At 37.0% G+C, this 25,159-nt stretch overlaps 1 protein-coding gene, 1 non-coding gene and 1 pseudogene across 2 annotated transcripts in view; 1 reads left to right on the top strand and 2 right to left on the bottom strand.

The window, feature by feature from the left end:
* The window catches only part of NALCN (sodium leak channel, non-selective), a 516,511-nt gene that overhangs the window by 199,252 nt on the left and 292,100 nt on the right, over positions 1-25,159 (top strand).
* LOC110192699 (aspartate aminotransferase, mitochondrial pseudogene) lies at positions 11,827-13,077 on the bottom strand (annotated as a pseudogene).
* On the bottom strand, positions 23,471-23,577 carry LOC144454910 (U6 spliceosomal RNA). The gene has a single exon (XR_013483458.1). It is a non-coding gene; the product is annotated as a U6 spliceosomal RNA (small nuclear RNA).

Below are 25,159 nucleotides of genomic sequence, written 5' to 3'. Positions count from 1 at the left end.
TAATGTGTGAGGGATACGGTATGGAGTGGATGGAGAGGCCAGAATGGAGAGAGGTAAAAGAACAAAGTTTTCCACCACTAAAAAATGATGTCCAGTGTCTACAGTGAAGGAAGAACAACTATAAAATATGCAAAATACACATGACTTTGCTTTTCCTTAACTCACAGCCATAAATAAATTAAATTGCCTGTAGTTCCTTATTTTAGTGCTTCACCATGTCAGCCTGCTTTCTCAGAATACAACCTTGGGCAGAATTGGAGAACCTTGTTGGAGAGCCTTCAAGTATAGGCCTGGAAGTGTACTGGATCTATTTGTTCTATTTGAGGGCTAGCCTAGAATATTTTGGAAAGGATCATCTCTAGAAAATTGGCTACAAGGTGATAATTTTTTTTTCAATCACAGTAATTTATAATCTATTGAAGTGGATTTTGCAAGTGTGCTTGAATTTCATAAGCCCTCTATTCATAAAGACTCATCAAATATATTTTCATGTGATATCAAGGTATGCAGTTTTATTAAAGTTGTTAAGCAAACAGTTTTGGCAATAGAGAGAAAATTTTAAAAAATATAAGTATGTATGTATACATATTCATTTTTTTATAAATAAATGTATTCATATGTGTGTATGTGTAATGCAACAAAAGAGGTCTTTTTTACTTCAGTAGACTATATTCACTACCCACACTTTAATAGGAGCTTCATGTATCTTACCTAAGGGTGTCAATACCCGACTCTTTCTTTATGAAGGTTAACTTGCAACTCCAGACCTCAGGCTTCAATATTATTGGTCCATTTGGAAACACATCTACACCATATGAAACCGCTTTTCTACTCATTTTTTGACTACTAATCTCATCACTTTTAATTTAGGAAACTCCCCCTTTCCTTCTCCAACATAGAATTTACAACCTCTTTCAATTAACAAATCACCTTTCAAAAGACATTTAGAAAACATTAGATTTTAATACAAATGGTAGTTTTCTTTAAGCTAGAAAACTACAAACCTCATTAAACAGATTCTTTCTGGGCTATACAGATCAGCCCCTATGATCACAACCCTGGAAGGAATTCAATATGTATTATTTAAAGACCAGTTCATCTGTAAATGCCTATTTAGCAGCTTTAGGAGTCCATGGAAGAATATGGACAGAAATAGGATATATAAGTTGGACATAGGAAAAAAAATCACAAAAGCAATCTGATCAGATTATTGGTTAGTTAAAAATCAAATCTAGGTTTTTCTAAAATAATTTCATCACATAAGCATATGATATCTATGTGTTTATAATATATATAGACATATATTTATATATGTATATTTATGTGTATACATACACATATATATATGTATACATATGTGTATACATACACATATATATGTATACATATACATATGCATATGTATATATAAGACAAACATCAATTGGTCATCATTCTGGGTGAGGAAACACTTTCTTTAGATTTCCAACGGCTCTACTTCATAAATATGTTTTAGAATATTATCTGGGGCACGAATAAATTACCTGACTTGCCAGGGTTCACAAAGCCAAGATTAGTCACATAAATTGAGACCTTTCTAACTCTGAGGCCACTCTATATAACCATGCCACACTCTCTTTTATTACACTATTGCCAGGGTTAATACTTTAAGTTTTTCTCATTTTCTCTTGTGGGATTTTTGTAGTATTTTAAGAAAAATAAGAAAATGAAGAAAATAAAAATGTACTTTATAAATAATAGAAAATTAAAATTGCTCCAACTGGTTAGCTGGTTATTGATAAGGGTATATGAGAGTAGGGAGGAGTGGGGTGAAACAATGTAAAAGAGTGATGTGTCAAACATAGGAAGGAAGGGAAATGAATGAAAGATAAAGGAGGAGAAGCAAGACAAAAAATTGGAAAAGGCCCCCAATGATTAATTTCTCACATTAATAAGATTATAATAGGAATGTTGCCTGCACTGATAAATACATGGAGGAGGTAAAGAAGGAGGGGTGAAACAAATCTGAGAAGCTGACCTATGGAAAATAAAGGGTTATAACTGAGTTTAGAAGAGAGTCCTTCTCTAACATTAGAAACAGAATTTTAAAACTAGGACATCATCTTGAGCAATAAACTATCAATAAGCAAAGACAGACACTCTCTAGGTATTCTTTCAAATGCTTCAACTTAATCATGGCCTACATTGTTTTGCAATTTAAAAGTCATTTTCAATGAAGTTAGTGAAGCATTCCTGACATTCTTGAAACATTTTCAGAGCAAAGTGGAAGTTTAGTTTGAGGCAAGTGCATGTGAAAATAATAGAGTCTTTCTTCAGATTCATTCTTTTTCAGTAATTTTGGAATTTCCTTTGGAGTTAACTATGCATTCAAAAAAAAAGATATTTATTTTCTCTCCTCTCTTAAACACATCAAGATATTTATAATTTATGACTGTCTTCAGGAAGAAAACATGTTCAATTCCTTTACTTCATGCAACTTATAATTTGTGTTTGTTTGTACTTACCTGGCAGACTTTTGAATAACACTTTTTGTAGCCTCTCTTCATACATACACAAATATACACATATGTGTGTGTGTAATCTATGTGTGTATGTATACATACACATACACACATATACATATATGCATACATATATACATATATACATACATACACATATATAGATATAGTCATCCCTTGACATTCTTGGGTTTCACATTCACAGTTTTGGTTATTCATATGCTGGCCATTGATAATTGAATGAGAATTTTTGGAGATTTGTAGCATACTGAGGAAATTCAGACGTGTGTATAAAGAAAACTAAAAAAAATTAAGACAAAAAAGCATGAATAGTGCTATATTATTAATCTGTTTTATCATCTACTACCATAAGCATGCACACATAAATTTTTATTAAGTTAAATTTTGTTGAAAGCTTCAGCACCCTAAAAAACTGGAAGTTACATGTTCTTTTTGGAAACACCTCTTTGTCTCTCTCTATCCAGACTCAGTCACTTGATTTTCTCCAGCCTAATCTTTGTTACCCTAGGTTTTTGGTAGGAGAAGGAAATCCATGAAACAGTTGCTGCAGCTATCTGTACTAGTGGCTACGAAGACTTTGCATAGTGTATGAAATACTAGCATTTCTCACGTAGAAGCTACAGCTGATTTTTAATGGGTAAAGTGTGTTGTTTCATTTCTTTTGTGTGTTAAATAAATATGACCAGAATTACTAAAAATAAAGGTTTGGCTTGGACCTAGAGTTATTGGAGGTTTTTCACATCTGCGGGCATCATGCATCCCTAACCCCTGAGAATGTAGAGGGATGACTTTATGAGAGAGAGAGACAGAGAGAAAGAGTGAGTGAGTGTGTGTGTGTGTGTGTGTGTGTAACTCATGGTCTGATATTGTTTGGCTGGTTGGCCATGACCTTATAGAGGTGTGAATCCTATGGAGCCTAAAGTCCAAAGAGAAGAAAATTGCAGGAATGAATTATGAAAAAATATTTATTAAGTGTTGCTATGTGCCAAGCCCTCTGCTGAGTTCCAGGAATACAAGTGAAAAATCAAGACAGCTCCAGCTCTTAAGGGGCTTATCCTCACATTGGAGAAGAAAAGAGCTAGAAAGAACTATTGAGTTCATTGAGTCCAACTTCCTCATTTTTATAGATTTTGAAAATCATGTATAAATTGCAAAATTTTGTAGATTTTGCTTAGGGAAGTTAAGTAACTAGCCCAAGATCACACACCTAGTGTCAGAAGTGGCATATTATTCTTTATTGTGTTTATAATCTGATACTCTATATATCCTTTATATCAGTGATACAAGTATTCCCTCAAATGGCAAAGAGGGTAACCAATTCTCATATTCTTGCATGATTTTCATCCACATTCAGCTTGAAGGGCTACATAGCTAGTGAACCAATGGAGTAGGGGATCTTTTACTAGTTATCTTGGGAGCACATTAATACTAATGAATCATATTAATTGTTCATTGATTACCTTTCCCTCCCTATACATGACTATCCCCTTCCATTTCTAGGCACTCTTCTCTCTGACGGTATCTTGTTCAATCTCTCATTGTTAATTGCTGTAGCTTGCTTAGAACCATTATGTGCCTTTCCATTTCCCTTTGGGTAATCAGCAACATCAGTTATTTATAGATGATATTCCCCTGACTTAATAATAGCAATACATCTTACATTAACACACATATATACATGTACTCCATATACTCTGTGATCCACTGACTCTAGCCTCCTTGCTATTCCTCAAAGAAGAAACTTCATCTCTTCACACTAACATCATTGGCTGTCCCCCATGCCTGGAATTCTCTCCTTATCTTAGCCTTCTGATTTCTCTGGAATTTTTAAAGTCCCAGCTAAAATCCTACCTTCTATAGGAACCTTTTTAATTCTAGTGCTCTTGTTTTATTGATTTCAAGTTTATCATGTGTGTACCTTGAATGTATACGGTTTGTATATAATTGCTTGCATGTTGTCTCCCCCATTAGACTATGAGCTCCTTCAGACCAGAGACTATCTTTTAGATTTTTTTTTAATCCCCAGCACTTAGCACAGTACCTGGCACATAGGTACTTACTAAATGTTTACTGAATGACTGATTAATGATGATGATGATGATGATGATGATGGCTCATATTTATACAATGCCTTAAGGTTTGCAAAGTATTTTACATATGTTAACTCATTTTATCCTCACAATAACCCTGTGAAGTAGGTGTTATTACTATCCCCAGTTTATAAATAAGGAAACTGGCCTTACACAGGTTAAGTGACTTGCCCAGGGTTCACAAAGCTAATAAGAGTCTGAGGTTGAACTTGAACCTACTTTTTTATTTTTCTAATTTATTTAATTTTAGTTTTCAACATTCACTTCCACAGGATTTTGAGTTCCAAATTTTCTCCCCATCTCTCCCTTCCACCTATCCCATGATGGTGTGCATTCTGATTAACTCTTCCCCCAATCTGCCCTCCGTTCTGTCACACACACCCCCATCTCCTTCCCCTTCTATTTTCCTGTAGGATAAGACATTGCCTGTGTATCTTAGCTGCATGTTGAAAACAATTTTTAACTTTTGTTTTTAAAACTTTGATTTCCAGATCTTCTCCCTTCCTCCTTCCCTATCTACCCTCATTGAGAAGGCAAGCAATTCAATATAGGTTATACATGTGTAGTCATGTAAAACACTTCCATAATAGTCATGTTGTGAAAAACTAACTATATTTCCCTCCACCCCATCCCACCCCTTGTTCATTCTATTCTCTTTTGACCCTGTCCCTCCTCAAAAATGTTTGCTTCTGATTACCTCCTCCCCAAATCTGCTGTCCCATCTATCACCCCACCTCCTATCCCCTTTCCCCCTACTTTCCTGTAGGGTAAGATAGATTTCTATACCCAATTGAGTGTGTATGTCATTCTCTCCTTAAGCCAAATCTGACGAGACTAAGGTTCACTCATTCCCTCTCACCTCCCACATCTTCCTCTCCATTGTAAAAGCTTTTTCATGTCTCTTTTATGTGAGATAATTTACCTCATTCTTCCTCTCTCTTTCTCATTCTCCCAGTACATTCCTCTCTCACTCTTTATTTCCTCTGTGTCATTGAATGTCAATTCCCCCTCCCTCATTAATTACACACAGTTTTTCTGGGTAGGTGGTTCTTGGTTGTAATCCTAGCTCATTTGACCTCCAGAATATCATATTCCAAGACTTCTGGTCCCTTAATGTAGAAACTGCTAAATCTTGTGTTATCCTGATTGTGTTTCCACAATACTTGAATTGTTTCTCTCTAGCTGCTTTCAATTTTTTTGATCATGGCTTTCAGGTAGTTGAATAATTTTTCAGTTATCTGTCCTGGATCTATTTTCCATGTCAGTTATTTTTCCAATGATATATTTCACATTGTCTTCTATTTTTTAATTCTTTTGGTTTTGTTTTATAATTTTTTTTGATTTCTCATAGAGTCATTAGCTTCTATTTACTCCATTCTAATTTTTAAGGAATTATGTTCTTCAGTGAGCTTTTGGACCTCCTTTTCCATTTGGCCAATTCTGCTTTTTAAGGCATTTTTCTCCTCTTTGGCTTTTTGGACCTCTTTTGCCATTTGGGTTAGTCTATTTTTAAAGCGTTATTTTCTTCAGTATTTTTTGGGTCTCCTTTAGCAAGCTGTTGACTTGTTTTTCTTGATTTTCTTGCATCATTCTCATTTCTTCTCCCAATTTTTCCTCTACTTCTCTTACTTGATTTTCAAAATTCTTTTTGAGCTCTTCCATGGCCTGAGACCAATTCATATTTTTCTTGGAGGCTTTGGATATAGGAGCTTTGATTTTGTTTTCTTCTGGTTGTATGTTTTGATCTTCTTTATCGCCAAAGAAAGATTCTATGATTTGACTTTTTTGTGCAATTTGCTCATGATCCCAGCCAATTACTTGAGTTTTAATCTCTTTGTTAAGGTAGGGGTCTGCTTCCAGTGTGGAGGATGTACTGTCCCCAGCTTTGGGGGTTTTGTGCAGCTGTTTTCAGAGATACCTCTAGGGATCAGTAAGTTTTCAGTTCTTCCAAGGTAGTATGATCTAAGGAGAGGTGTTTACTTCTTTCCAGTCCTGTGCTGTGTCTGTGAGTGACCAGAAGCACTCTTTTCTACCCTAGAACTGTGAAGAGGCTTCCCTCTCCACTGCTGCCACAAGCTGTGCTATGCTAGTGCACCTCCTCATCCCAGGACTGCCACCCAGGACTGTGACCCAAATCCAAGTATGAGCAAAGCAACAGAATCCTGCCTCAGTGTCACCAAAGAGATCCCTGAAATCTTTTTCTTAGTTATTCATTTTTTTATTTTTTATTTTTTTAATATACATTTGTTTATTTTTAGTTTTCAACATTCACTTCCACAAGTTTTTGAGTTCCAAATTTTCACCCTATCTCCTCACTCCCCCCCAAGATGTTGTGCATTCTGAATATCCCTTTCCCTAGTTTGTCCTCTCTTCTATCTCTCTCCCCTTCTCTTATCCCCTTCCCCTTCTATTTTCCTGTAGGGCAGGACAGACTTCTGTACCCCATTTTCTATATTTCTTATTTCCCAGCAGCATGTGAAAACATTTTTTTTGAAAACATATGTTTTTAAAACTTTAGGTTTCAAATTTTCTGTCTTCCTCCCTCCCCACCCACCCTCATTGAAAAGGCAAGCAACTCAATATAGGTTGTACATGTGCAGTTGTGCAAAACATGTCCATAGTGAAAAACTAACTCTATTTCCCTTAATCCTATCCTGTCCTCCCATTTATTCTATTATTTCTTTTGACCCTGTCCCTCCTCAGAAATATTTCCTTCTGATTACCCCCTTTCCCAATCTGCCCTCCTCTCTATCATCCCCCTGTTCTCTTGTCCCCTTCTCCCCCTATTTTCCTGTAGGGTAAGACAGATTTCCATACCCAATTGAATGTGTATGTTATTCCCTCCTTAAGCCAAATCCTATGAGAATAAGATTCACTCATTCCCTCTCACCTTCCCCTTTCCCCTCCACTGTAAGAGACTTTTCTGTTTTTTTTGTGAGATAATTTACCCCATTCTACCTCTCCCTTTCTTCTTTCTCCAAGTATAATCCTTCTCATCCCTTAATTTTATTCTCCAGATATGACCCCTTAATCTTCAACTCACCCTGTGCCCTCTATCTATCTATCTATCTATCTATCTATCTATCTATACAAATATACATATATATTTTTTTCCTCCAACTACCCTAATACTGACAAAGGTCTCATGAGTTATAAATATCATCTTTCCCTGCAGGAATGTAAACAGTTCAATCTTAATAAGTCTCTTATGATTTCTCTTTCCTGTTTACCTCTTCATGTTCCACTTGAGTCCTGTATTTGAAAGTCAAATTTTCTATTCAGCTCTGGTCTTTTCATCAAGAATGCTTGAAAGTCCTCTATTTCACTGAATGACCATTTTTTTCCATGAAGGATTATACTCAGTTTTGCTGGGTAGGTGATTCTTGGTTGTAATCCTATCTCCTTTGCCCTCCAGAATATTATATTCCATGCCCTGCTCCTTTAATGTAGAAGCTGCTAAATCTTGTGTTATCCTGATTGTGTTTCCACAGTACTTGAATTGTTTCCTTCTGGCAGCTTGTAATATTTTCTCCTTGACCTGGGAACTCTGGAATTTGGCTATATATTCCTAGGAGTTTTCCTTTGGGGATCTCTTTCAGGAGGAGATCTGTGGATTCTTTCAATTTCTATTTTGCCCTCTGGTTCTAATATATCAGGGCAGTTTTCCTTGATAATTTCTTGAAAGATGATGTCTAGGCTCTTTTTTTGATTATGGCTTTCAGATAGTCCAATAATTTTTAAATTCTCTCTCCTGGATCTATTTTCCAGGTCAGTTGTTTTTCCAATGAGATATTTCACATTGTTTCTAATTTTTCATTCTTTTGGATTTGTTACTGTGTCTTGATTTCTCATAAAGTCACTATCTTCCAATTGCTCTATTCTAATTTTTAAGGAAGTATTTTCTTCAGTAATCTTTTGGACTTCCTTTTCCATTTGGCCAATTTTTCTTTTTAGGGCATTTTTCTCCTCATTGGCTTTTTGGACTCTTTTGCCATTTTTAGGCTTTTTTTAAGGTGTTATTTTCTTCAGTATTTTTTTGGGTCTCCTTTAGCAAGCTGTTGACTTTTTTTCATGATTTTCTTGCATCACTCTCATTTCTCTTCCCAGTTTTTCCTCTTCTTACTTGCTTCTCAAAATCCCTTTTGAGCTCTTCCAAGGCCTGGGACTGATTCATATTTTTCTTGGAGGCTTTGGATGTAGGAGCTTTGACTTTGTTGTCTTCTTCTGGTTGTATATTTTGATCTTCTTTTTCACCAAAGTAAGATAATATAGTCTGACTCTTTTTGCCTGCTTGCTCATGATCCGGCCAATTACTTGAGTTTTAAACTCTTTGTTAAGGTAGAATCTGCTTCCAATGTGGAGAATGTACTGTCCCAAGCTTCAGGGGTTTGCATAGCTGTTTTCAGAGATACTTGTAGGGACCTGTAAATTTTCAGTTCTTCCAAGGTGGTATGAGTAAGGGCGAGGTGTTTACTCCTTTCCTGGCCTGTGACACAAGTACTCCTTTCTGTCCTGTAACTGTGAGGAGGGGCTCCTCTGCACAGCCACTACAAGCTCCACCAGCCAGCACTCCTCCTCACCCCAGCACTGCCGCCCAGAACTGTGACCCAGATCCAAACACAGGCAAAGCAAGCTATTCCTGCCTCAGCACTGGCAAAGAGATCCCTGCAATCCCTCTCTGATCAGCCACTGGATTCCCCCTCAGTGTATGGGCTGGAAGCTCGGGAAGCAGCTCCCCCCCCCCCGCCCACGCTCTTGGGGAATGGAGCTGAAACCCTACCTTCCTGTCTCAGCACCGACAGAAACAGACTTTTCCCACTGACCTTCTAAGTTGCCTTTGGCATTAATGGGTTGAGGAGCCTGGAAACCTCCACAGCTGCCTGAGATTCAGTCCTCTGAGGCCTGCTCCAGGTTCGTGGCGGCCTGCACTCCCAGCCCGGTGCGATACACCTTTCTGATCAATCATCCAGGTTGTCTTGGGCTGGAAATTTGTTTCACTCTGTCTTTTTGTGGGTTCTGCTGCTTCAGAATTTGTTTAGAGCCATTTTTTATGAGTATTTGGAGGGGTTTGGGGGAGAGCTCAAGCAAGTCACTGCTTTCACTCCACCATCTTGACTCCGCCTCCCCTGTAATCTTTTTCTAATGAGTTGTTTGATCCTTTACTCTCTGTGGGCTGAGAGCTCCAGAAGCAGCTGCCACCACTGCCCCAGAGTTGTGCTAGGGCCAGGGCCAGGGCCACATCCATGCTCCTCTCTTACCCAGGTTCAACAGACACTTCCTACTGACGTTTTGGGTTGTCTTTGGCATTTGTGAGTTAAGAGGTCTGGAAACCACCACATCTGCCAGTGATTCAGATCCCTGAGGCCTACTTGGGTCCTTCTAGGGCCTGGTCTGTGCTGTCACAGCCCACACTGGACCGTGCTCCTCTCCCAGTCCAGTGCAGCAGAACTTTCCTGTCAAACATCCAGGTTGTCTTGGGTTAGAAATTTGTTTCATTCTGTCTTTTTATGGGTTCTGCTGCTCTAGAGTTTGTTTAGAACCATTTTTTACAGGTATTTGGAGGGGTTTTGGGGAGAGCTCAAGCGAGTGCCTGCTTTTACTCCTCCATCTTGGCTCTGCCCTCTTGAACTCACTTCTTCCTGACTGTAAGCACTGCTGGACTCTGCTGTGCCATCTGTGTGCCTGGTGCTTGCACTCTCTTCTCTCTCTCTCTGTCTCTACATATGTGTATGTATATATGTATGCATATATATATAAAATGTGTGTATATATGTGTATGTATGTGTATGTATACACACACACCACTAGAAGAATATTGATGTTTAAAAGATGAACTTTCATTTTGAGAAGTTTTGGGATAATTAAAATGCTATGTAATTTCTTAAATATAATCCTTTGTCTTCCTATTTGATTCTGGTCTCAGAAATTTTTGTTTAAAAAAAACCGTATACAAGGAAATTGCTTAATCCCCCTCCCTCCTTCCTTTTGTTTTCTAGTGCTTTGAGTTTAATATTTCTCTAGTCATTGATAAGCTTGAGTGACAAGTGTATGGCCTATGTAGAGTACATGGCAAAGAGTTTCTTTTTTTTTGGAATTTTTTTTTTGGCTGTTGGGGTTAAGTGACTTGCCCAGGGTCACACAGCTAGTAAGTGTCAAGTGTTTGATCTGAGGCCAGATTTGAACTCAGGTCCTCCTGACTTTAGGGCCGGTGCTCTATTCACTGCGCCACCTAGCTGCCCCGAGTTTCTTTTTTTTTTTACAAGGAATTTTGTCCCTACTCATTAGGGGAAGGAAAACTGGAGATGTTTCAAAGGCCAATAGACAACTTATTGACCTATATTGAAGAGGTCTGGCTGGGTGGTAGAAGAAAAGGGGATGATTAAAAACTCTACAATGATGCTGATATTAAAGTGAAGTCATTTTACTGACTTCTCTTCCTCCATCTTTTGCTGAGAAAGATGAGAGAACATGATCATTTCTTGAATTACATTTTACTTAATTCTGAAAGTATATGCATCCTGATAACAAGGGTCTAAAGGTTAATTAAAGCAGGGAGAGGGAGAGAAACTAGGGCGGATTTGGATTTTGGGGTCACAGGGGAAGCACAGATATAAAATGGGGAAGGAGGAGAGAGCAAAAAAAGTCTTAGGTGTCCACAAGGTAAAGGCCACCTTCTTTTTTTTGTATTTTTTTCCTTGAAGCCAAGAAAAAGGGAGGAAAAAGGCTTCATTCTCTCCTTGTTGCGCAACAGCAGCATTCATGATTTTCAAAAAACAAACACTGCAATCCAAGGTGGAAGCTTTTAGGACCAGAGAGATTTGTTACATGGGCTAAATATTTATTACCTTAATTAAAACTCTTGAACAACATTGTGATGCCAAGAGATCTAAGACTGGGGTGAGGGGAGAGGAAAAGAAATTCTGGTTTTAGAGCAGGACTTTTTATTGAGTTACTGTAAATGCAAAATGTTTTGGAAAATGTAGAGGATGGTGTTGGGGACTTTGAGTTAGACTCAGAAAGTCCCAAACACTAGTTTCAGATGCCTTTACCTTACTCACAGGTCTTTTTTGAGATACTTTCAATGGTCAAGCATTAGACACTGTGATTGAAAAAAACCCTCACCACCTATCCTTGCCAACCCAGTCATCTCTGATTTTCAGAGAGCTGAGTCTGAAGGTGGGAAGGTTGTATCTGCTCCATCTGGCCAAGGAGAGTTATTTGGTTACTTGGTGAATGGCATGGGCAAGGTGCCCTGTGTTGCCTGATGTGACCCCTACTATGGAAATGCAGACATCTTTTGTTGTATAAATGGAGAATCCTTTGGTCAGCCATTCTACCTACTCAGGTTTCAGGCCTGTGAAACAAAACATGACAATCTGGTTAGTGATGTGCTACCAATTGTGGGAGGATCCCTCTTTCTTCAGGTTGGAAACCAGCTAGGTGTGCATGCTATTGATATGATCTGCCATGCCCTTTAACTCTTGCAACTACTGGCTATTCAAATCAGGACAATTCAAGACCATGGAAGCAATTCAGGACCATGGAGAGGGGAGTTGGAATCCATAGAACAAATCAGGATTTTCACCTGGGATTCTACCTTTTTGACTTGATTGGCACCTTTACAAACCATCGTGCAGGCTCCCACATGTTCACCACACAGGCTAATATTCCTGGCATATGATTGATAGAGAGACATTAATGCCATGATCAATGAAGTGGCAAACAGCCCATGCATACTTGTTGCCATCTCCACTGGAACAACCATGGTATGCTATGTCAAAAAAGGCAAAGAGTTTCCTTTGCTTTACCAGGGATGCTATTTCTTTCTACTGCTCAGGACAAGATTGATTCCCATGAGATTGTAAGCACTGGTGTGCAGGACAATGCCACTCTGCTCTGGGTTTTTCAGAATGTCTTCCATGGCTCCTGTGAAGTCAAAGCCACAAGTCTTGGAGTCATAGCACTGATAGCCATTCACCTACATGCCAGTATCCCTCAAGAGGGGGATGTGATTTCTCCAGACATCCTAGCTGAATTTGAAGAATGGTTGTAGAAAAATGGCTCCCACCCTTAACATTCCAGTTCTAGAAATGGTCTGTGTGGTGACATATTGATTACTTTTCAGCACCTCCTTATTTTTCACCCAGCCATAGCTCTGCTGTTGCCTTGCAAAATTCAGCCAATCCTGTGATGGGAAGGGTAATCTTTGTCTATGTTTTTCTCTGCAATGTGAGCCTCTGCCTTATGAATACTTTAGAAGAACAATAAAGCTTCCCTTTATCATCTTGGTAGGCTCCAACTCTCAGGCTCATCTTCTTGCTATTAGGGTCCCTCTTCCTAACACCCAAGATAAGATTGGGAGGGCCCATCTCTGCGTTGATCCACCAGGAGCTGTCCCTAGTGCTGAGGCCTGGGTGGAAACAATAGCCTCTGGAGAGCAGGTGACAGGAATACAGCAGTGCCATGGCCAGTGTAAATACTGAAAACTGAGCCTCTGCTAGTGAGAGAGTGGGCAGACCCTGGAATAGAGAACTTCCTCTGCAGGTAAGCTGAAGGCCAAAAGCACTTGGAGAGGCACCACCCTGGAAGTGCCATAGTGCCCCCTACACAACAGGAGGACCCCATGCAGGCCCCAGAACCCCAGCTCCCTTGAGGCTGCCAGGAGGGGACCATTCCTGAACAGCCATTATGTTCTTACAGCTGATTCTGAACTTGGGTTGAACCTTTCCTATTCTGTAATCTTACCTCCAGCAACAGAGCCAGCAACATCAATGTCATTATATTGATGTGAGTTCACCATCAGAGTTAAGTTTCTACTAGTGTTTAGTTAATTATAAATTTTTCTCTGTAGGCAAAAACTCAGGCAGAAGAAAAAGCACATTTTGCAGAATAAGGGACAAAAAGAAATTATTTAAACCAATTCCATGTTCTGCAAAATAAGATGGCAAATATAGTCATAGAATGTCAGAACTGGAAATAGGCACATGCACCATGTTGTCAAAAGTCCAGAGGTGTCAATTTGTAGTCTACAAAACTTTCCGGTGTGGTCAAACCAGATTAAAATGTAATTGGGAAGTGTTTAACAAAATAAATAAAAATTCAGTACAATATAGTGTTAAATTTTGGTTTTCTAAGTCATTATGCAGTCTAATTTGAGTATGACACCACTGGTATAGAGCTTTAATTTCTAAAAAGAAGAAACTGAGTCTAAGGGAAGTCAAATGACCTGCTGAAGAACATACAGGACTCTGATGAGACTGGAACTCAAGTGGTATGGTTTGCAGTCTAGCATACCTCCATCTACATCCACTACAGAGTGGATATAGATATCTCTTTCCATTACTTAATGGCACTTATAAGACTAAATATTTTTACCTCTTTAATTCACAACATGGCTTTATTGTTTTCAAGACAAAAGTTATACAGTTACTGTTCAGTGTACTAGGGGATGTATTTGAGTTGATTAGCTGTGAAATATGTTTCTGTGTAAATAAATCTTTCTTCAAGGAAGAGAAAATATTGCTGCTGGTGACAATTTTATTTTTCAGGAAGGGGATATTGTTCTTTGTTGGATTTAATTGGATTTTAAATGTTTCATTTGGTTTCATCTTACTAATCAAGATGGCTCTTTGCTGCTTTGAGCTGGTTCATGGATATTTTTCACATCTTGTTCATGAATATATGTACAGGCAACATCAATTCTAAGTATTTTATCATTTATTGGAGACTCATGTCCAATTAAAGTAGAGATATTTCTTACTAGCTTTGTTTTTTAATTTACGTTACTCCAAAGGTACTCTGTACTGGTAGTGTGAATTGAACTGTTTTGTGGTAAGCACAGCTGAATCACATTTGTGAGGCAGATGGCATTCTGCATCTGCTGTCACTATAACTCATGGTAAAGCTTTAATTTTATTAGTCTTTCTCTTAAGTGTTTTAATTTGAGAAATTCTACTATACTTTAGCTAGCAACTATAATAGAATGTATTTTTAGAAGGAAAATAAAATTATTATTTTTTAAGTCTTGTGCTGACTTAGGGAAGGAAATACAAATAATTTATAAAAATGTCAAGTGATGCAACAGTAGAAAATTAAATCACTGTGACATTTTTCGAAATGGCCCTTAAGTATCAAATTATAGCTTAATTAATCACAGGGCCAACATCTATTTACTACAAAGATGCATCAATGCAATAGTATAGCAACATTTCATTTAAATGTTTAATGTTGGTTGGCTTTTATATCTCTATGCGAATATTACCAAGAAGAAAAAAAATCCAAAAGTTTCACAAACATTTATTAAGCTGTTATAGAGAAAAAGAAATAACATACGATCATAGATTTAGAGCCAGAAGGAATGTAGAGGTCATCTCATCCAATCCCTTCATTTTGCAGGTGGGGGCACAGTTTCATAGAGGTAACATAGTTTGCCCAAGGTCACATAAGCACAACTTGTCAGAGGAAGAACTTGAACCTCTCTTCCTGACTCCAAGTCTGATCCTTATGAATATGTTATATGTCCTTAGATTCACTTCTGATTAGGTTCACTGCAAACATGCAGTTCTCATATAATTATACAAAGTGTCCCCAAAGTCTTGTCTCATGCTATTCTGGAGGCATAGCTCTTTGGTAGCACTGTAGGGATTTGTACTTGGCCCTGTTTTATTTATCATTTTTATTAATACTGTTGATGTATGCATACATGGCATATTTACCAAATTTGAAAATTAAATAAAAGATGGCAGAGATTGTACATATCACTGAATGGAAGATGGGGATTCCAGAAAAACTAGAACAACTAGAATAATGAGTCAAATCTACTAAGATAATTTTTCATTATGATAAAACTAAAGTCTTATACTTCAAAAACAGGCACAAGGCAGGGAGGATGTGTCAGTCAATAATTATTTATTAAGCAACAACTCTGCACCAGGAACTATCCTGAGGGCTGAGATTGCAAAGAGAGATAAGAAATGCATTCCTCCTCTCAAGGAGCTTACAATCCAATTTAGTTACAACATACAAACAATTGGGTATAAACAGAATATATAGAGGTTTAGTTGGGGTAGTCTTATAGGGAAGGTACTAAGATTAAGGAGGACTGGAAAAGGGTTTCTACAGGTGGAACTTTAGCTAAGACTTAAAGGAATTCAGGAAAGGCAGAAGGCAGAGATGTGGAATAGAGCTCCAGGCATGGAGGACAGCCAGTGAGAATGCTCAGTCAAGAAGATAGAGTATCTTATGCAAGGAAAAGTAAGGAGGCCATTGTTAACTGGATCTCAGAGTGGAGAAAGATGCAAGAACACTGGAAAAGCAGGGAGGTGCTATGTTATGAAGAGCTTTAAAGGACAGCAGATTTTATATTTAATGTCAAAATTTTCATGTGAAGAGCTACAAGCTTAATATAAATAAGAGTATAACATGGCAATTAAAAAAAATGCTGCTGTCTTTTGTACTGATAGAAACATAGTGTCAAGAATAGAGGAAATGGACCTTATTGTCAGAACCCATTTAGTCTGTTGCGTCCAATGCTAGGTATCACATTTTAGGAAGGACATTAATAGGTTACAACATATTCATAAGAAGTGAACAGGATAGTAAATTAAGGGAAAACCTTGTTGTTTGTGAAATGATTGAATGAGTCTAGATGAGGAAAAACTTAGAGGAGACATGATACCTCTTTTCAGCTTTTTGAAGTCTGGATGTGGAAGAGAGAATAAACTTGTTTTGACTATTCTGAGGGCAAACTAAAACTGTTTGGTAGAAAGCATCAAACAGAAGATTTTTCTTTGTATGAGAAAAAAGAATTTCTATCAATTAGAGTTGTGCAGAAGTGGAATGAACTGCCTTACAGAGTAACAGTTCCCTTGTCTCAGGTAGTCTTCAAACTGAGCTTATATGATCACTTAGCAAGAGTGCTTTAAGGGATTCATGTTTTGGGTATCTACTGTGGTACATAGCCTTTGTTTGAGCTCTCTTCCAAACCCTGAGAATCTGTGAGAGTTTTTTGCCTTATCCAAATCTTGATTCAGATAATGAGAAAAAAAACCAGCAGAATAGTTTGATAGCTATTTTTTGAGAATTTGGGAAAGCTAATACACATCCCCCAAAACCAGTGGAATACCTCCTAGTAAAATATATTCTTTATTGAACAGCCACATAGTTCTTTCAAAAGGGAATATCCTTGTTTTTGGCATTTGCTGCATCGTATGGTCTGACAGCCTAACAGAAGATGAAATTTGCAACATAAATCTGTCCTTAATGGTTTATCATTAGAAGTAAAACATTTTTATTGTTGGTTGACTTTTTTTTTTGGCTTTGTTTTTAATTAGTCATGAAGTTTCTTAGGCATTTACCTTCTTCCTACATTTGTAATGATATGTTTAAATAAACTAGAGGGAAGGAGGTGAAGCATAGTTATAGTTTTGGAGTTTTAGGGGGTAAGGCGTGTTGCTAGATTTGTGATTTCATTAGTGTAGGGCAGTTAGGGTATAGAAATTCTCTTTACCACTACAAGCAACAATTTTTCTGAAATGTATGGTCTGAGAGTTTTTATGAACACAAAGAGGTTAATTGATTTGCTCAACATCATACAGTCAGTATTCTCAGAATTGGGACTTGAATCCAGCTCTTCCTAACTTTGAAGCCAGCTCTCTCTCTCTCCCTCTCTCTCTCTTTCTCTTTCTCTTTCTCTTTCTCTCTCGCTCTCTCTTTCTCTCTTGCTCTCACTCTTTCTCTCTTTCATGATAACTTTTGTAACAACAGATATTTAGTTAATATTGATGTATTATACTTACTATAGAAAAAATTCATTATGTAATAGCTTAAGTGTTTCTATAGCATGAATTCAACTAATCATCTTTATATAAATGATTCCCAAATCTAAGTAGCCAGCAATCATCTCTCTCCTGAGTTCCAGTCATTTGTTTCCAGCTAGTTATCTGATAAACATCTCAAACTGAAAATGCCCCCAAAGCAAACATAACCCTCTTTCATAACTTCCCATTTTTTTGTCAAGTGCCCCACCATTTTTTCAGTCATTGAGGACTGTATCCAGGAGTCATCCTCAACACTTCACTCTCATTCATCACCACTCTCCCCCCAATATTCCATCAGTTGCCAAGTCTTGTAGTTTCTACCTCCATAACATTTCTTTGTCCACTTCTTTCCACTCACACAGCCATCAAGAAAAGGCAAGTAATCATCGCCTTTGGCCTAGATCATTGCAATAGACTCTTAATAAGGTTCTCTGTTCATCCTCTCTAACTTTAAAAATTTTTTTAAATAGAGGATGATATTTAATGAGGGCTTGTAAATATCTTCATTATAGTTCTAGTTCAATATAATGTTGTTGTTGTTCAGTGACACCTAATTCCTTGTGACCCCATGGACAATATTGTGCATGGGGTTTTCTTGGCAATGATACTGGAGTAATTTGCCATTTCCTTCTCCAGTGAATTAAAGGCAAACAGAGATTAAGTGACTTGCCCAGGATCACATAACTAGTAAGTATCTGAGGCCTAATTTGAATTCAGGTCTCCATGACTCCAGTATGACAAAGCCACTTAGCAGTTCAATATAATACAATTCTACAAACATTAATTGCCTTCCTTGATTTCCCTTGGTGAAATCAGAATTATTTAAAATATTTAAGATAGATTTATTTAATATTTTATTTTTTCACAATTGCATGTAAAAATAATTGTTGACATTCTTTTTTTTTTTAAATTTTGAGGTCTTAATTCTCTCCCTCCTGCCCTCCACTTCTCCTTCATAAGAAGGCAAGCAAGCAATTTGATATAGGTTATACATTTGCAGTCATCTATATTAGTCATGTTGTGAAAGAAAACACAGACAAAAAAAAACACAAGAAAAATAAAGTTTTAAAAAGTATACTTCAATCTGCATTCAGACTCCATCAATTCTTTTTCTGGAAATGGATAGTATTTTTCATCCTAAGTCCTTCAGAATTTTCTTTGATCATTGTGTTGATGAGAATAGCTGTCATTCCCAGTTGATCATCATACATTGCTGTTAATTTATACAATGTTCTCTTGGTTCTGCTCATTTCACTTTGTATCAGTTTTTTATGGCTTTCCAGGATTTTCTGAAAGCATCCTGCTCATCATTTTTTAAAGTTTATTGAAGTTACTGTTTTTGAAATTTAGTTTCACATTTTATCTTGTATTAGATTCTTTTTTTTGTGAGGCAGTTGAAGTTAAATGACTTGTCCAGAGTCACACAGCTAGTGAATGTTATGTGTCTGAGGCCAGACTTGAACTCAGGTCTTCCTGACTCTAGGGTTGGTGCTCTCTATCCACTGCACTACCTAGCTGCCCCCATCATTTCTTACAGTACAATAGTCTTCTATCACAATCAATGCCACAGCTGTTTCAGCCTTTCCCAATTCATGGGCATCCCCTCAATTTCCAATTTTTTGCCATCACTAAAAGAGCCACTATAAATATTTTTGAATGTAAAGGTCCTTTTCCTTTTTGGGTATTTTTTAACTCTTTGGGACACAGACCTAGTAGCACTATTGCTGGGTCAAAGTATATGAAAGGTTTATGGACTTGTTAAAAAATTGTTCTCCAGAATAGTTGAATCAGTTCACAGTTGTACCAAGAGGTATTGGTGTCCCAATTCTCCTGTATCTCTTCCAATATTTGTCATTTTCTTTTTCTATCATATTAGATGATCTGATTTGTGTGGGGTGGTACATAAGAGTTGTTTTAATTTTCATTTTTCTAATAAATGTTGACTTAGCATATTTTCATATACTTATAAATAGCTTTGATTACTTCATCTGAAAACTATCTTTGATATCATTTGGTCATTTATCAATTGGGGAATGGCTCTTATTTTTATTAATTTGAATTCTCTATATACTGAGAAATGAGCTCTTTATCAGAGAAGCTTGCTGTAATTTTTTCACAATTATGATTACTAATTGTGTGTATATATATTACTAATTGTGTGTATATATATATATATATATATATATACACACACATATAAATTCATTTATGTATATACATATACATGTATACCAGCTGTGTATTTCTCTCCATCCTATTTTGCCCCTGTTTATCCTGTTCTCTCTCTCCTCTCACCCTCTCCATCTTTAAAAGTGGTTTACTTCTGAATATCAAATCCCCTATGCCTCCCCTTCTCTTATCCTTTCCCCCCTACTTTCCTAAAAGGTAAGAAAGATTTCTCTATCCAGCTGAGTGTGTTATTCCCTCTTTGAGCCAGTTCCAAGGTTTAAGTATGCCTCCACCTTCCCCTATCTTCCCCTCCATTGCAAAAGCTCTTTTGCACCTCTTTTATGTGAGATAATTTACCCCATTCTATATCTCCCTTTCCCCTTCTTCCAGTACATTCCTCTTTCTCACCCTTTAGTTTTATTTTTTAGATATCATCCCACCACATTCAACTCACACCATGCCCTCTGTCTATGTACACTCCTTCTAACTGCCCTAATGATGATTAAATTCTTAGGAGTTACAAATACCATCTTCCCATGTAGGAATGTAAATGGTTTAAACTTATTGAATTCTTTATGATTTCTCTTTCCTGTTTACCTTCTAATGTTTCTTTTTCGTCTAGTATTTGAAAGTCAAATTTTCTATTCAACTCTGCTTTCTTCATCAAGAATACTTGAAAGTAGTCTCTCCCTACTCCAATCCATCCTTCATTCAGCTGCCAAAGTCATTTTCCTAAAGTGCAGGTCTGATTATGTCACCTCCTCCACTCAATAAACTCCAGCGGCTCCCTATCTGCTCTGGAATCAAATGCACATTCCTCTGTTTGGCATACAAAGCCCTTCATAACCTAATTCCCTCCTTTCTTTCCTGTCTTCTTGCACCTTATTCCTTACCATGCACTCTCATATAGGGACACTGGCCTCTTGACTGTTTCATAAAAAATGATGCTTCCATCATAGTAATTTTCTATGGCGAGGTTCTATTCTTTGCTCATTTTCTGAGCCCATTTCTTGGCCTTTATGTTAAAGTTAAGCTGTGCTCCTGCTGCGGAGGGGTTATTATCCCTAGATTTAGAGATTTTTGTGAGCTTTTTCCAGAGCTAGATGTGGGGGTCTACAAGTTTTGAGTTCTCCCAAGGTGGTATGCTTCTAGAATGAAATACAAACTGCTCACCATTTAAAGAACTTCCCTTTCTACCAGCCTCACTACACTAAATTTTAGACAAATTGCCCTATTTGCTGTTCCTTGTATACAATAGTCAACCACTATGCCTTTATACAAATTGTGATTCTGATATGTTCACCCTGTTGATCTCTATCTCTCGAAATTCTTTGCTTCTTTCAGGGTTCAGTGCAAATGCCACCACCTATAAGAAACCTTTCCTAACACCCTGGTTTGTTTATACTCCTTGTCTTAATGTTTTCTGCTTTTTGCATCTGTGCATTCGATGTTTCTAATTAGTGGAGTATAAATTCCTTGATAACAGGGATTATTCATGTCTGTAGTCCCTGAAACTAAGACAGTATTTGGCACACAGTAGGTGCTTGATAAATGGTTACTGCCCTGACTTTAATTTACTTGAGTTGTATAGCTACTTCCTGATTAAATCACAGTATGTGAAATATAACCAGGTATTTCTGTGTGGGCTATTTAAACAACATACTGGGAAATATCAATATTGTGACAAACTCTACAAAATTAGCAAATCTCTCATTTAGACAACACTGGTGTCTTGGTTTCTAGCCCTTGTAATTCTGTAAAGATTAATCAACTATTGAATCTAGAAGTGATAGTAGCAGAGAGATTACTGTCTCCAGCAACATTGATACTATGATTACAAGAAAAATTTTACTGCAATTTCTGGGATCTTACTTGTTCCCCTGCATCAGATTTCTAAATAGTTAATTCTTTACCATCCAATGAGATGAAGTGAATATACCAGAAATGTTAATGCTTGTTAAGCCAATTCCTCCATGTGTTTTGGGCATGTAAGGACAGATGAATGAAGTTCATAATAGTAAATATATTAAAACTAAAATTCAGTGGAAGACTATAACTATTCAAAGTCAGCTCTCAAGAAATTTCAATGAAATATATTTCAAAAAAGTTACAGTAATTTTTAGAATCATGGGATATTAGTTTCTTAGAACAAAGAGAAGTGCTGTTTTGCAACTTCATAAACTTATTTGTACTTAATTTGAACTTATTGAATTACCATGGAAAATTTGGGATTTCATTCCTGGGGTTGTTCTTCTGCCAGTAGACATATCTGTCTTTAGCAGATGGCTTAATAAAACATGGTGATAAATAAATAAATATATATATATTTATCACTTAAAAAGATTTATTATAATGTATATAAAAGCTGTAAAAATAGTTCAGCCACTAGAAGTTACATTTAATATATAATTAAAATAGTTTTAAAATCTAGACTATATGATATGCACTTTGCAGTTTCATAATTTAATAGCTTGATCATTAAAAACAGCTCAGTGTCAGCAAAGAATGTAGGCACTTCATGAGTACAATGGAATAAAAAGATTGGCTCATTAAGAACAGTAGTTGACTATAGCTCTGTCTCTCATAGCTCTTCGATTTCAGCTGTGGCATTCTCTTTCAGTTTGGCCAACACACAGAGCTTGATCTCCAGGCCTATGGCTTTGGCAAGGGGTGGAGGCACTGCACGCATATATGTATATATATATATATATACACACACACGCACACACACACACACACACACACAGAGATATGTATAAAACCCATCATCTGGTGAACAACCTTAAGGTGAGGAGCCTATCTTTACAGAGCTTTACTAGCAGATTTTCTCTTCCATGATAGAATCTGCAAGAACTTGTAGTCTTCTGGCATAGCACAATATAGAGAAACCAGGGTCACTTTCATATCATAAAGCATCATAAGAAAAGGGCCTCTCAAAATATGGGTGGATTAATTTCATTTCTTTAAAGAAAAAAAAGATACACATTGTGTTCTTCTGTACAGGTAACTGAATTATGTCTTTGCACTTCTCTAGGTCTATATCACTACTAAAACTAACTTGAACCAGCAAATACAAACAATATTAACTGTTGAAATTATGATAATTAGAGTTCTATTTAAGTAACTATTGTCAAGTTTAATAATTCTTTGTTTGAACTAAGGTATCCTTACTAAATTATTTCTGTTTCACAGCAAGAACTCTCTTTAAATTTCACAAGTATGTGTGAATTGAATTTTCTTTCATTTCCCATCATGGCTCTTGGGATCTAATGAAAAATATAATGGCAGTTTTCTGGGAGAACATGTCTTGCCATCTATACCCCCCAAAATGTGTGAAGATACTTTATTAAAGAGCTTTACTAAAAAACCAAAATGAAATAAACAGGGAAACTACATCTATAATATGCCCCTGACCCACTAGTTTAATAACCCAGTCCAAAAAATAAAAAAAAAAAATATGAGTAGTTTTGCTCTCAATGAAAATAGCCTGGTTCTTTGTAATCATTACTTCCTTTCCTGGATATTAACTAACCATATCTTTAATAAATAATTCTAAAATGGTACCAAGAGTTGAAGTGAAGCTCACAGACCTACAAAATTTTTCAGGCGCTATTCTCTATCTTCCTTCTCTCTCTTTTTTTTTTTTTTAAGAGGAACAACATTTGTCCTTCTCCAGTCCTGTGAAACCTCTCCCATTCTTTGTGGTCTTTTAATTATTGACAATACTTCAGCAATCACAACTTTAGTTCCTGTAAATTTTATCTTGACCATGTTGAATTCATCAAAGGGCAGCTTGGTGCAATCTCTTTACTTATCTTGGCTAACAGTTATTAGCAATTTATGTTTTGTTCTTTCCAGTTCTTTTTTTTTTTTTAATATGGAACGCTTCGCGAATTTGCTAGTCATCCTTGTGCAGGGACCATGCTAATCTTCTCTGTATCATTCCAATTTTAGTATATGTGCTGCTGAAGCGAGCACTGTTCTTTCCAGTTCTAAGGTGATTTTCTTTGACAGAGAAAAGAGAAGCAAAGTAAGAATTAAACACTTTTGACTTCTTTCTCTTATAATTTGTCAGCATCCCTTCAATCCTTAGCAATCTTCCATATAGCTAAAACAAAATAACAATATTTTATTTCATTCTTAGATTTCCTCAGCAGTCTCTGTTTATTCTGAGATTTAGTACTCCTGACACTATTCTTACAGGACTATGTCGCTGATTTATTCCTCCACTGTTATCTGCCCTGCCTTCCATATTCTCCCTTGCTGTTTATTCCTGCACCATGCACTTTTTAAGGTTCCAAAGAAATGGACACCATTGTGGTGGATTTCTTCAGCTGAATAAATTGCTTGGAAGTGGTCATTCTTTTTAAAATTTTCATAGAGATGATGGCCAGGCTGTGCAGCAACACTGGGAGAGACCAGGGTCTCTGGAGTACAATGAGAAAGCAGAGATGGCATGGTAGCCATTGATCTGGAGACAGAAACTCTCTAGGGGATTCATTGAAGGGCCCACTGTGAGAAAGCAGAAAGTCAGCTCCTGACCTCACAATCTCTGGAGACCAACCTGCTAAATTACTGGGCCATAAATTTCACTTGTCATCTTCCAGGAAGAGAACATTATCCCAGAAGTTAAGGCCAATAGTTGTCACTGGCCAGAGGATAAAAGGGTGAGGATGGGAGGGGAGATAGGGTGTTGAATGGGAGCTTATTAAATCATCCTCCTTTTTCTCCCAACCCCCCAAGCACCATTCAGCATTAAGGACTTTGAGGTACCCTTGTCTCAGTGTCAGCAGGAAGAGAAGCGTGGAAGTTGGAAAGGAGAGAAGTTCTGATGAACACAAAATATTATAGCTTGTTGAAGCTATGGTATGGATTTATGATGCTCTACTTTTCACTTTTGATTTTGCTCCATAAATATATCCTATTCTACATGTAAGTAAGTAACTCATTAGGGTCATAAGAAGTTGGAAAAGAAATTCTGATCCTGTGGGATGGAGATGAACATTAACCAAATGAATTATGATTGGGGGTGGGAAAGCCTTAAATCATACCCTTAGATTCTGTAAAAGCCCTGGGAGGTACTTTGTTACAATTCCAGAGAGGGAAAAGACACTTTACAAATATGCAGGATGACTTAGGAATACTGGGGACTTAAAGGTTTCTACAATTTGTACAGTTAATCAAGTTGGGAGCTCAAGGTTTGGACCACCATCTGGTGGCTTACCCAGATATAGCAATCCATTTTACAATTGTAGTACACCTCTTAGTGAAAATGTGAAGAAAATACTCTTGTGAGTAGGACATAGTACATTTTACATGTTCACAGACATTTACAGCTATGAAAAACAAACAAAACACACACACACACACACACACACACACACACACACACACACACCTTACGGGCTCTTTTATTAGATTATGTCTCCTTTAAATATTTTGTTTTCTCAACTACTCTACTTCCTTCATTACAATGCTATTCAGCTTCGTGGGGAGTTTTCTCCTTCATCTTTTTCTTTTCTTTTTAATTTTGTTGGATTTGTAAGATGCCAGCCAAATA

This window comes from Phascolarctos cinereus, unplaced genomic scaffold (genome assembly GCF_003287225.1).
Source record: "Phascolarctos cinereus isolate Bilbo 61053 unplaced genomic scaffold, phaCin_HiC Scaffold_7;HRSCAF=346, whole genome shotgun sequence".
In the NCBI taxonomy this organism is placed as follows: Eukaryota; Metazoa; Chordata; class Mammalia; order Diprotodontia; family Phascolarctidae; genus Phascolarctos; species Phascolarctos cinereus.
This window is presented reverse-complemented; position numbering and strand designations above follow the sequence as displayed.